The sequence below is a fragment of the Lactuca virosa genome, chromosome 4 (genome assembly GCF_052849685.1).
Source record: "Lactuca virosa cultivar CGN04683 chromosome 4, Lactuca_virosa_CGN04683_v6, whole genome shotgun sequence".
Classification (NCBI taxonomy): domain Eukaryota; kingdom Viridiplantae; phylum Streptophyta; class Magnoliopsida; order Asterales; family Asteraceae; genus Lactuca; species Lactuca virosa.
In genome coordinates this window covers 368,991,053-369,002,050 of record NC_136429.1, presented here as the reverse complement: position 1 = coordinate 369,002,050, position 10,998 = coordinate 368,991,053, and the positions used below count along the sequence as shown (strand labels likewise).

Genomic DNA, 10,998 nt, shown 5'->3' with positions numbered 1-10,998 from the left:
CACCAACAATGCCACACTTTAATTCTATCCACAAAATACCGCCGAAGCAACCAACGATACCGAGGAGAACAAGAGGACCAATGAAGATTGTGATTGATCTTTTATGTTATACTGAATAATGTTTGTTGAAAACTTGTTTTTTTTTTGTTATTTTAGGTATGTAATAGATCTTGAATTTGAACTTTGATGGTTTGTTATGGTTATTTAGTGTTTGACAGTATTCTAAATATATAATGTCTGGATTTGTTTAAAAAACATGTTTGGTATAAATAACAAATCTTAACTGTAAAAACGCTTCAAACCTTTACCGACGACATGTCGTCGGTATAGCTAAAAAGGAATCGATAGTTACGTACTTTTCCCGATGACAAGTCATCTTAATAGCTAAATCTCTCCCGACGATAAGTCGTCTGATAAAAATATATTAAAACTTTTTTTTTCGTCGAAATCAGTTCCGACGACAAGTCGTCGGAATTGGTTGACTTATACTGACGACATCTATACCGACGATATTTTCCACTTCTACCGGCGATAGTTTACCGACGACTTTTCACAGACGACAAGTGGTCGGCAAAGGCTTTACCGATGACTTATGGTCGGTATATGGGTTGAAAGTGTCGTCAGTATAGAGTCTTATCGTTGTAGTGATTACATGTAATTTCATGTATGGAAAGAACTTTTCGTGTCAATACTACTTTAAATTACTCAATGGACAGTTGCTACCTATCTAGGTATGAGTATTACAGTAATTACATTTGATTTGTTCATTTTGTGAAGTAACTAGCTAGTTAGGTCTCATAATTTCGCACAAGACCTTCATGCGATAGAGGCAATATGGGTAAAATAGTAGTATTTCTTGGACCTTGTTCTTGCGGTTGCGAAGACATACTGCTGCTACATTTCCCACCTGTGACAAACTTTTGACATGTTTCAAGTAAGGAGTTCCTGCAAGTTGGACAAGATGAATGTGAACTCAGCCATTTATCGATGCAACGCACATGAAATCCGTGGTTGCACTTGGGCAGTATTTTTACACGCTCTCCTGTTGAAAAGCCACCCAAGCATATAACACATTCCTTGTCAAATCCTGGTAGCTTCAGTCCTTCCCAGTAGCTGACTGTTGGGAAAGTCTTTAATGCTTTTTTCTTGATTCCAGTGTTGGCTTTAACTAAAGTACTTTCCTGGCTACGGCTCATTTCTGACCTAAATAAGCGCCTGCGCGTGCATCTTAATAGACACCTGATGATTGAGTTCAATGCTAGTGAGCAAATCAGAGCGCATATCAGCACTGACAGCACCATCACCACATTCGCATCAAAGTTGCTATGTTCTGTATATGGGCTTGACGGTGATGGAGCTGTCGCAGCAGCCGTTGGTTGTTGGTCTGAATAAGTGTGAAGTAGAAGTTTTCTTGAATTAAAATGCCTCATTTTATCATCAAAGAGCTCAGTAGACAGTCTTGATATGTGGAGTTGCTTGTGAATAATGATCAAGGTTTGTTTAGATGAGAATTCAACGAAAGACCAATGCTTAGATATATATAGAGGGGTGATCAGAGTAGGGTCGCACTTTGTGTATTTAGTATTTGAGCCACCATGTGGGATTTATCTATTCGTCTTTGCAATATATATGATCTCCACCATCAATTTGGATCTTCCACTATGGTATGTGTAATTATTTAGTAAATGGTTTCTCTATTTATATGGGTCCGACGCACTCTGTGCAAGTCAAACAATGATATGTGTTGCCGTCCAAAAAAAAATGCTAGGCGTGGAGCTTTTGTCCATCTTCGTAATATATATGATCTCCACCATTTGGATGTTCACTTATGGTTGTTGCTTTGGATAACCACCTTTTTATCTCCTGTGTCATGATACGTTTTTAATTTAATAACTGAATAAATATATACGTTAAATTAACAATACGTTCAAACATACAAGTAAATGGATTAAAAATATATGACTTTTGCTCAAATGAGAACCTTAAATTTTGTCAGAACCGATAAATTAGATGTGTAAAGTAGAGGTGTTTACGGCGCGGTGCAGACGGATTATGCGCTTTAGTACGTAGCAATTTATGCGGTTTCAAGATTTGTTCAAATTCACAACTTTTGTATGTAGTACATTATAATCTTGTTTTAAGGTATTTTATAATTTATTGAAGATACAATTCATTATAATCTTGGTTACCAAAACCTACGGTTGGCCAAACTTTTGCAATGATTTAAACACTGTGTACTTTAGTTTTTATGAGAGAATTTCCTTCATTGTCACTTAGCAATCGGTTTCACGCATTGATATTTATAGTTCATAAATATAGTTAATTTACACTCCTCATAATTATAGTGTAAGTCTTCCTACTCTAACTTTCATGTCACTAAAGAAGTAATTAATTATGGCTTTTTTTATCAAAAAAGCAAGCGGATAAAGACACGACCGTTAATGACATGCACTGGATTTATGACACGCAAAAGTAGTTGTCATAAAAAATGGCATATCTTATAGAATTTGAAGCATTTACGCCACGCATTTTTGCATGTCTTAAAATTAAAAGTCATTTTATAATTTTTTTAGTAATGCTCGTCTTCCTCTTTCATAACCACCGGGAAACCTAAATCCCCAAAATATAGAATACTCAATCTCCAATCGCCTTGTTGCCTTGTTCCAAGTTCTTCTTACTTTAATTCTCCATCATGAACCAATCAGAAATAGTCTTATCGGTGACGATCTTCTCTGTCGGAATCTTAAAACTCCCTAACACATAACCATCGCAAACTTCATCCTCTTTCACTTGAAACTCCAAGTCGCCAAGGGAGTGGGCTAATGAAATTATAAATCGTTCATCCCATTTACGATTTTTTGAGTTCTTCAACACATGTGTACGCACCACTGTTACTTAAGGCACCACCTTGACGTAAGGATCACTAGTGATTATCTTTCGACGACAAGAACACAACTTCGTGTTAGCAATTGTGGATGAGTATTAAGCTAGTATTCATAGAATTCACACATATTGCACGTGCAAATTGCTTCTCAACGTTGTTTGTGTTAGCATGAACTTTAGTAAGATTCGATTTTCTATTCAAATTCTCAATATTTTTCAAATTCCAATTCTTCAAGGGAATCGTTGAATTTAGTATCCTCTTCTATGGTGACACATGATCATGAGTCTTCTTGTCCCATTGAAAACGAAAAGATAGGGAAAATCAACTAGGGTTATGTGATGTATGTTCCTTTTTCCAAGTAGAAAAGAAAATTCATGTCTATTTCATTGAAGACATGTTACTTACGAGAAAAAAAAATAGGTAATGTTATGGGGAAAAAGGTAAATGATTTTGTATCAGTTTCAGCTATTTTCAACCTAGTTTATAAGTTACAACCTTGGGCAGAGACATTGAATAGAGAATGAAGTTTTAACAAATGTGAAAACAAAGTTCATGGCCTTGTGGGATGGGTTCACTACAAATTGTGAGTACTCTTATAGTTTTTGTTTACTTCATGTGTAATCTTACTTTCATGGACCTTGAAGTACGTATGCTCTTTTGTTTCAGAGAATGCACAAGTAATGGTACATGAAGCGGCCGATCGGCCTACTTATCTTGATAAAGTAATAGTTTATATCTTTTAAAGACTTTTGAGAATGGAAAACCTATAAACAATTATTGAGCAATAATTCTCAAAGTGACATTAAAAGGATAAAGAATAGATGAGAATATTGACTCTTACCATGTGGTTGGTTTATGTGGTGGTTTCAGTTGTTCTGATATCTTTCAGGTCTACAAACAAACTGCATATTTTCCTCTCATGTAGTTTTTGAAAGAAGAAAAGAATGGGAAATAATCTTCTGTGAGTACATAATGATCACCCTTAGGGTTTTAAATTGTTCTTCTTTCTTTTACTCTGATGGGTTTATGTAAAAACTGAATCTTTTTTATTTTTTTAGGCATCGAGGCCTTTTTCCCAGATGGACCTATAAAAAGTTGTTGCATCATCAAGAAAAGTCAACATTTCGACATTGTGCAGCCGGTGGATTAACATCATGGTCAATTCTATGTTAAAATTGGTCATAATCAGGTAGACCTTCTCTTTATGTCTGACTTGTTCAAGGAAAATGATGGGATGCTATGGTATTCCTCTATTGCTGATGTATTAACATTGTGGTAAGTACCTTCAATTACATCTTCACAAAATCGAAAAAAGGCATGCGCCTGCCATCTGCGCCTTTACCAACGACTCGTCTACATGGACAATCGATTGTAAAGGTGTCTCTTAGATTATAATGGGGTCTATAATCTATTTCATTTAATATTAGGGAGTTTAATGTAGAGGTCAATATTCAATTTGTATAGGATGGAGAGGCTTATGCTTACCTCTTAAATGTTCTACCACCTAACATAGTAATCCATCAACTTTTGCTGATAGAAATCATTTAAAAAGAGAAATTTATTTCTTAAACATGTTGAGAAGACGGGTTGTAAGAGAGATTTAACATCTAAAGACATTGTAGAAGGTTCTCGCGATCTTAACCTTGCATTGTGGCTCATATTTTCCATCACATATGAGTTTTTTTTTGTTTTATAAAATAAATAGAATAAAAATTTGTAGTTGATTTTGCAATTTCCTATTTGTAGGGATGGTCTATCAACCCCAGAAAAACCAGTATCTTGCCATGAAATTTCGACATATGAAGCCCAAATCAATCACTGGAGAATAAAGTTTGTTCCATTTCTAGATAAATAGTCTTGGAGTTACATCATATATAAACAATGTCTTTGAAGTTGCATCGTGTATAACTCTTGAAGTTTTGTTTACATAATTGGTATAACACATAAACATTTATAGTGGTTATGTAATCAAACTATAGCCTTGTAACTTTGACACTTAAAGTTAAGTCACACACACGTTTAACTCGGATCACTCAATGATTTACATAAGACATATCATCACCTAAGTGTAATGCTTAGCAAGACCACTGACCTATAAATGATAATTATTATGTGAGCAGGAGAGTTATGTATACATTCATATGGGTTGGCAACCCCACCTATGATTGTTAGCTACAACCTTGACAGAAGAGTTGCACATAGTTATAACAGTCTACACATCCTCGACGTCCGGAAGAGCAATTTTATAACGTAAAACAATAGTGTCGTGAGGCGCAACCACTCATCTAACTTGTCGGTTACAGGGACTTATTGTAATCACTGAGAACACTCTAAATGCATTCATCTAACTTGGAATGGTACTCTGATACAACGTAAACATATACTTTTGGGTTAAATGTGTGTGTGTGTGTGTATATATATATATATATATAAGATAGGAAGCACGTATATACAATATACACATACTTTTTAGTATAATAGTACTTTGAGTCAAACATATGAAACTCATTAACTTTATGTTGATGTTCTTTCAAAATTCATGTATTCTGAGAGATATAAGAACCTGGATGTTACACACACTCGGAACAAACATGGGATCACTGTTTATCTATTACATTATGGTATTTTTATCGTTGCATGTCTGTTAAGGCACACATCGTATTGTCATATAACAGACTCCCATGTTAAAGACAATGTAATTTCCCTTTTTTCTTAATAAAGATTTATACATTATGTTATTATATTGTTTTATCTATGCAAATGACTGTAATCCATGATTACGTCGCACAGTGACATTTCAGTCGTCGGCTGTGAGTGTGATGTGGTACCTTATTTTGCGAGGTAGATGTCATTGTTGACTGAGCTGATTTTCTATTAGTGACAAGTACACATGGAGTGAATAAGAGTCGGTTTGTCAACGATTTGAAATAAATAAAAATAATGAAGTTAGGGTGGCCAAACATTGGGGTATTAACTACCCATTGTTGCATTTGGAATGTGGTCACACATTATACTTATTGCATTAGGTATACGATATGAGTAAATGTGAAACTTTCTTACTATATTTTGAAAATATATGTGTGTCTAAAACCCATGCAACTCATGAGACATTATTGTCTTACATATTCGGTTTTATATTTCCATATATTCCAGGTTATGGTGCGAAGATTAAATGTGTAATGTCCATGTATGTGCACTTCTTGGTACTTTGTTAATGATGGACCGTTGGAAGTGAACAAAAAGTGTAGCTTAATTAGACAACTACTTATTTTGACCTTAGCATTTGTAATTATAATGTTTTACTAAGATTGTTGATATTCGTTGTAACCCCATTTGTGAACTTTAGCTCAAATTGTTTTTGTTTTCACCAAATTTTATAAAACGTAAGGAGATATTGCAAATGATGACATTTTTTGATGTTTTAAAATTTTATAAAAGATGGATACGAAAGCGTAAGCTTTTTAGGAACATGATTTTGAGTTCTGTAGTGAAAGAAAAAAAATGCAAATAGAGTCGAGAATGAAGAGCATTGTTTGCGGTGTATTGTAACCAATTGAACCAACACCTGCTTATACCAACATTAGAGGGGCAAAATGGTAATTTTGGCATTCCGAACGGCTACATTAACTGTCCTATGACCTTTTTACATTATAAAATCAAGCTCAATGGTTTGACCCGGAAAACCATTTTTTCTTTTTCCGAAAGAAAATCCAGTTTTTTGAGAATCGCTTAAAACCGGGCAAAAAATTTGTTCCGCCGGCAAGTGGGTTAAATCCTAAACTGTTATATTACAACTTGTAATATAAAAAAACAGTTAGGTTATTTTTTTGTGTTACAAAACCCTGTCCAGTTTGTGCACCTCTTAATAGACATCACGCTACCACCTAAATTTGTGTATTATGTATAAAGAATGAATTACGATACTCAGATTATATTATTTATTAAAAGTACCCTTTTATTTATATACAAGTATTAACAAACTTATAAGTATAGAAGAATTAATATACATTACAGTAATGTTTTAACGAATTTAATTTGATGATATATACTTTAGAAAAAAAGACTTGTAAAACAATTGTAAAGTTGCAACATTACATGTAACTTATTGTAGGGAAAGAACTTCTGGTGTCAATAATAATTTAAATTACTCAATGGAAAATTCCTACCTATCTACGTATGAGTGTTACAATAATTACACTTGATTTGTTCATTTTGTGATGGAACTAGCTAGTTACGTCTCATAATTTCGTACAAGACCTTCATGAGACAGAGGCAATATGGTTAAAATAGTTGTATTTCTTGGACCTTGCTCTTGCGGTTGAGAAGACATACTGCTGCTACATTTCCCACCCGTGACAAACTTTTGACATGTTTCAAGTAAGGAGTTCCTGCAAGTTGGACAAGATGAATGTGAACTCAGCCATTTATCGATGCAACGTACATGAAATCCATGGTTGCACTTGGGCAGTATTTTGACTCGCTCTCCTGTTGAAAAGTCACCCATGCATATAACACATTCTTTGTCAAATCCTGGTAGCTTCAGTCCTTCCCAATAGCTGACTGTTGGGAAACTATTTAATGTTTTTTTCTTGATTCCAGTGTTGGCTTTAACTAAAGTTGTTTCCTGGCTACGGCTACTTTCTGAACTAGATAATCCCGTGCATCTTAATACACACCTGATGATGGAGTGCAACGCTAGTGAGCAAATCAGAGCGCATATCAGCACCGACAGCACCATCACCACATTCGCATCAAAGTTGCTATGTTCTGTATATGGGCTTGACGGTGATGGAGCTGTCACAGCAGCCGCTGGTTGTTGGTATGAATAAGTGTCAAGTAGAAGTTTTCTTGAAATAAAATGCCTCGTTTCATTCTCAAAGAGCTCAGTAGACAGTCTTGACATGTCACTAGTACAGAAAACATTTAATAGTGCGGTGAAAACGATTAATTAGTGCGGTTATTGAACCGCCTCAAAAGATATAGCATCAAAAAACGCCTCATTTAAAGATGCGGTTTAAAAAACCGCTCCAAAAAATCATAGCAACCGCATCAGAAAAACAAATAGTTCTACCCATTTAATTCGCACCATAAAAAATACACCGCACCATTAAATGAAATAAGTGCACCAATAAAAGCAATGTTGTGCTTTTGAACTAAATGTGTCGATAATTGCAATAAAAGCAATTTAATGCTATCTTTCCAAATTCTTGACTTCTCTATTGGTTTTAAGATATCAAAAAGCTAAACAAGTTCACACCCATCAAACAAAACTTTCATATATCAACAAGGCAAACAAGATCATATCCATCAAACAAAACTTTCATATTCTGATTCTATTTCCTAATATAGTGTCACCAAAATAATATAGAATATACATCCAAAAAATAGCAATTGAAGGATGAGGGAAGTAAAATGCGTTGTCCTTAAAGATTTTCTAGAACTTGGCAATACCATGCATGAAAGTCATTATCTACCGGCTTCCTTGACTTTATTGGTCCAATCCCCAGAATTGTCAACAAATCTGAATATGGCCGGATTGGGTCGTTTTGATCCTCTTTCCAAAAACCTGACCAAAATGAATTGAACTCATGAGAAAAGGTCAAAAAACCCTTTAAAATTCAATTAATTATTTGGTATGAAAACTCAAGCACACCCAAACCAAATGAGAAACAATAAAGAAGTGAGAGTCATGCCTTAATTTGATATGGATTTCACTTTCAATATGCAGGCTTCTTCCTGTAATGAGTATGTACAATTAATTGGTAGAAAAAAAAGTTTTTAAGAATATACAAAGTACATCATATACACTTAATGTAACAGAGAACTTAGAGAATTTTTATGTTATTAGAAATTACCAATAGTTAGACACAAAGCTTCTAGAATCTTTTAGGAGTAAAAACATCATCAGGACAATATCCTAAACTTTCCAGTTTTGTTGAACAAATATCGGATTTATGAACAAGCACTATGATTATGCAGGTATTATACACAATTTAAAAGAAAGAGACTTTACAAAAAAAAATTGATTATGATACATACAGAAAGAGCATAAATCTCAACCTAACAATGTGATTTATAGAATTCCCCTTACATTAAGCTTTAGTTGGTATTTGTAGAAAGTAATCCAACTCGTGAATTAGAATGCTCTGTGTTCCGGTGAACAGCGACTAATATCAAAATCCAAATATGAAAATCAGTTCGTTGGAGTCCAAAAGTTTAAATTAGATTAAAAAAAACACAAACCTTCAAGAAAATATCTAGCAATCTGTGTGAACTACAAGTGACTTCTTGCAAAACCCTCCCTCTAACTTTATAGAAAAATCTAATTAAAAAGTAAATATTGAGTTTAATTATCAATCAATTCAACCAAATGTATATATGTAGTACAAACAAGAGAAAAAAAATCAGAGACTAATTAACCAATCAACATGATCACTCCAAACCATGTATTCCTTCGGAAAGAAAAACAAAACTGAAATTAATACAAAAAATGGAATTGACGAATAGAGAAAAAAAGTTGCAGCTAATATAGAAAATAGGCGTTCAAACAGTGGTGGTCTTCAATAAACGAGGCAAAGATTAGGAGATGCATCTGATGAAAGGATTGGGGTCGTCGCTGGAAATCAAACAAAACTATTTATGAATGGAAACAATAAGGAACATACGAACAATCAGGAAAATCAGAAAAATCAAAGCTAGGGCTTTCAGATTTTGTACCCGTACACGAGGAGGAAGTCGCCGGTATCTGTTGTGTCTTCTTCATCTACCTTTGAGTGAGAGATGAGAGAATGAAATAATATAGGGAAAGGAATCACGCGGGGGAATGAAAAAATTGAATGGGGAATCCATCGCCCGGGAACGAAAAGTAAGGAGGGAACTGAATGTTTAATGATGCGATTTTGATATAAACGCACCAATAAATGCAATTTAATGCTGTTATATGGAAACCGCATCATCAGATGTTTTAAATAGTGCGGTTTTCTAGGTTTTTGATGCTAAAGTTTTTTAATGATGCGGTTTTGACTTGCCACCGCACTAAAACAAAAAAACCCATCGCACTATTAAATAGCTTTTGTACTAGTGTGTTAAGTTGTTTGTGAATAATGATCAATATTTGTTTAGATGAGAATTCAATGAAAGACCGACGCTTTTATATATATATATATATATATATATATATATATATATATATATATATATATATATATATATATATATATATATATATATAGAGAGAGAGAGAGGTCGCAATTTGTGTATTTCAATTAAAAAAGAGAGGATATTAGTATAGGATTTGAGCCACCATGTGGCATTTATCTATTCGTCTTTTTAATATATATGATCTCCACCATTAATTTGGATCCTCCACTACGGTATGTGTAATTATTTAGTAAATGGTTTCTCTATTTGTTTGGGTCCGACGCACTCTCTGTGAGTCAAATAATGATATGTGTTGCCGTTAAAAAAATGCTATGCGTGGAGCTTTTTGTCCATGTTCGTAATACGTATGATCTCCACCATTTGGATCTTCTACTACGGTTGCAGCTTTGGATAACCACCTTCTTTTCTCCTGTTTCGTGAAACGTTTTTAATTTAATAACTGAATGAATATATATACGTGTAATTAACAATACGCTCAAACATACAAGTAAATGGATTTAAAATATATGACTTTTGCTCAAATGAAAACCTTAAATTTTTTCAAAACCCATATATTAGATGTGGAAAGTAGAGGTGTTTACCGTGTTGTGCCGGCAGTTTATGCGCTTTAGTAGCAATTTATGCAGTTTCAAGATTTGTTCAAATTCACAACTTTTGTAATACATTATAATCTTGTTTTAAGGTATTTTAAATTTATCGAAGAGAGAATTCATTATTATCTTTTTTGCCAAAACCTACCATAGGCCAAATTTTTGCAATGATTTCAACCTTTTACTTTACTTTTTATGAGATAATTTCATTTATTGTCACTTAGAAATTGGTTTCATGGTTTATTATTTATAGTACATATATATAGTTTACACTCCTCATAATTACAGTTAGTACTCCTGCCAGTCTAACCTTCATATCAGTAAAAGAAATAATTAATTGTGCTTTTTTTTAATCAATTACGC

The 10,998-nt window shown here is 33.8% G+C and overlaps 1 long non-coding RNA gene and 2 pseudogenes across 1 annotated transcript; all 3 read right to left on the bottom strand.

Moving 5' to 3' along the window:
- Positions 1-677: 677 nt before the first annotated feature.
- On the bottom strand, positions 678-1,493 carry LOC145108723 (RING-H2 finger protein ATL78 pseudogene; annotated as a pseudogene).
- A 5,617-nt stretch (positions 1,494-7,110) lies between these two features.
- On the bottom strand, positions 7,111-7,787 carry LOC145108720 (RING-H2 finger protein ATL78 pseudogene; annotated as a pseudogene).
- Positions 7,788-8,576: 789 nt separating this feature from the next.
- Positions 8,577-9,928, bottom strand: LOC145108721 (uncharacterized). Its single transcript, XR_013708508.1, has 4 exons — positions 9,602-9,928; positions 9,128-9,500; positions 8,976-9,051; positions 8,577-8,620 (listed from the first exon to the last, which is right to left on the bottom strand). It is a non-coding gene; the product is annotated as an uncharacterized LOC145108721 (long non-coding RNA).
- Between the last annotated feature and the right edge of the window lie 1,070 nt (positions 9,929-10,998).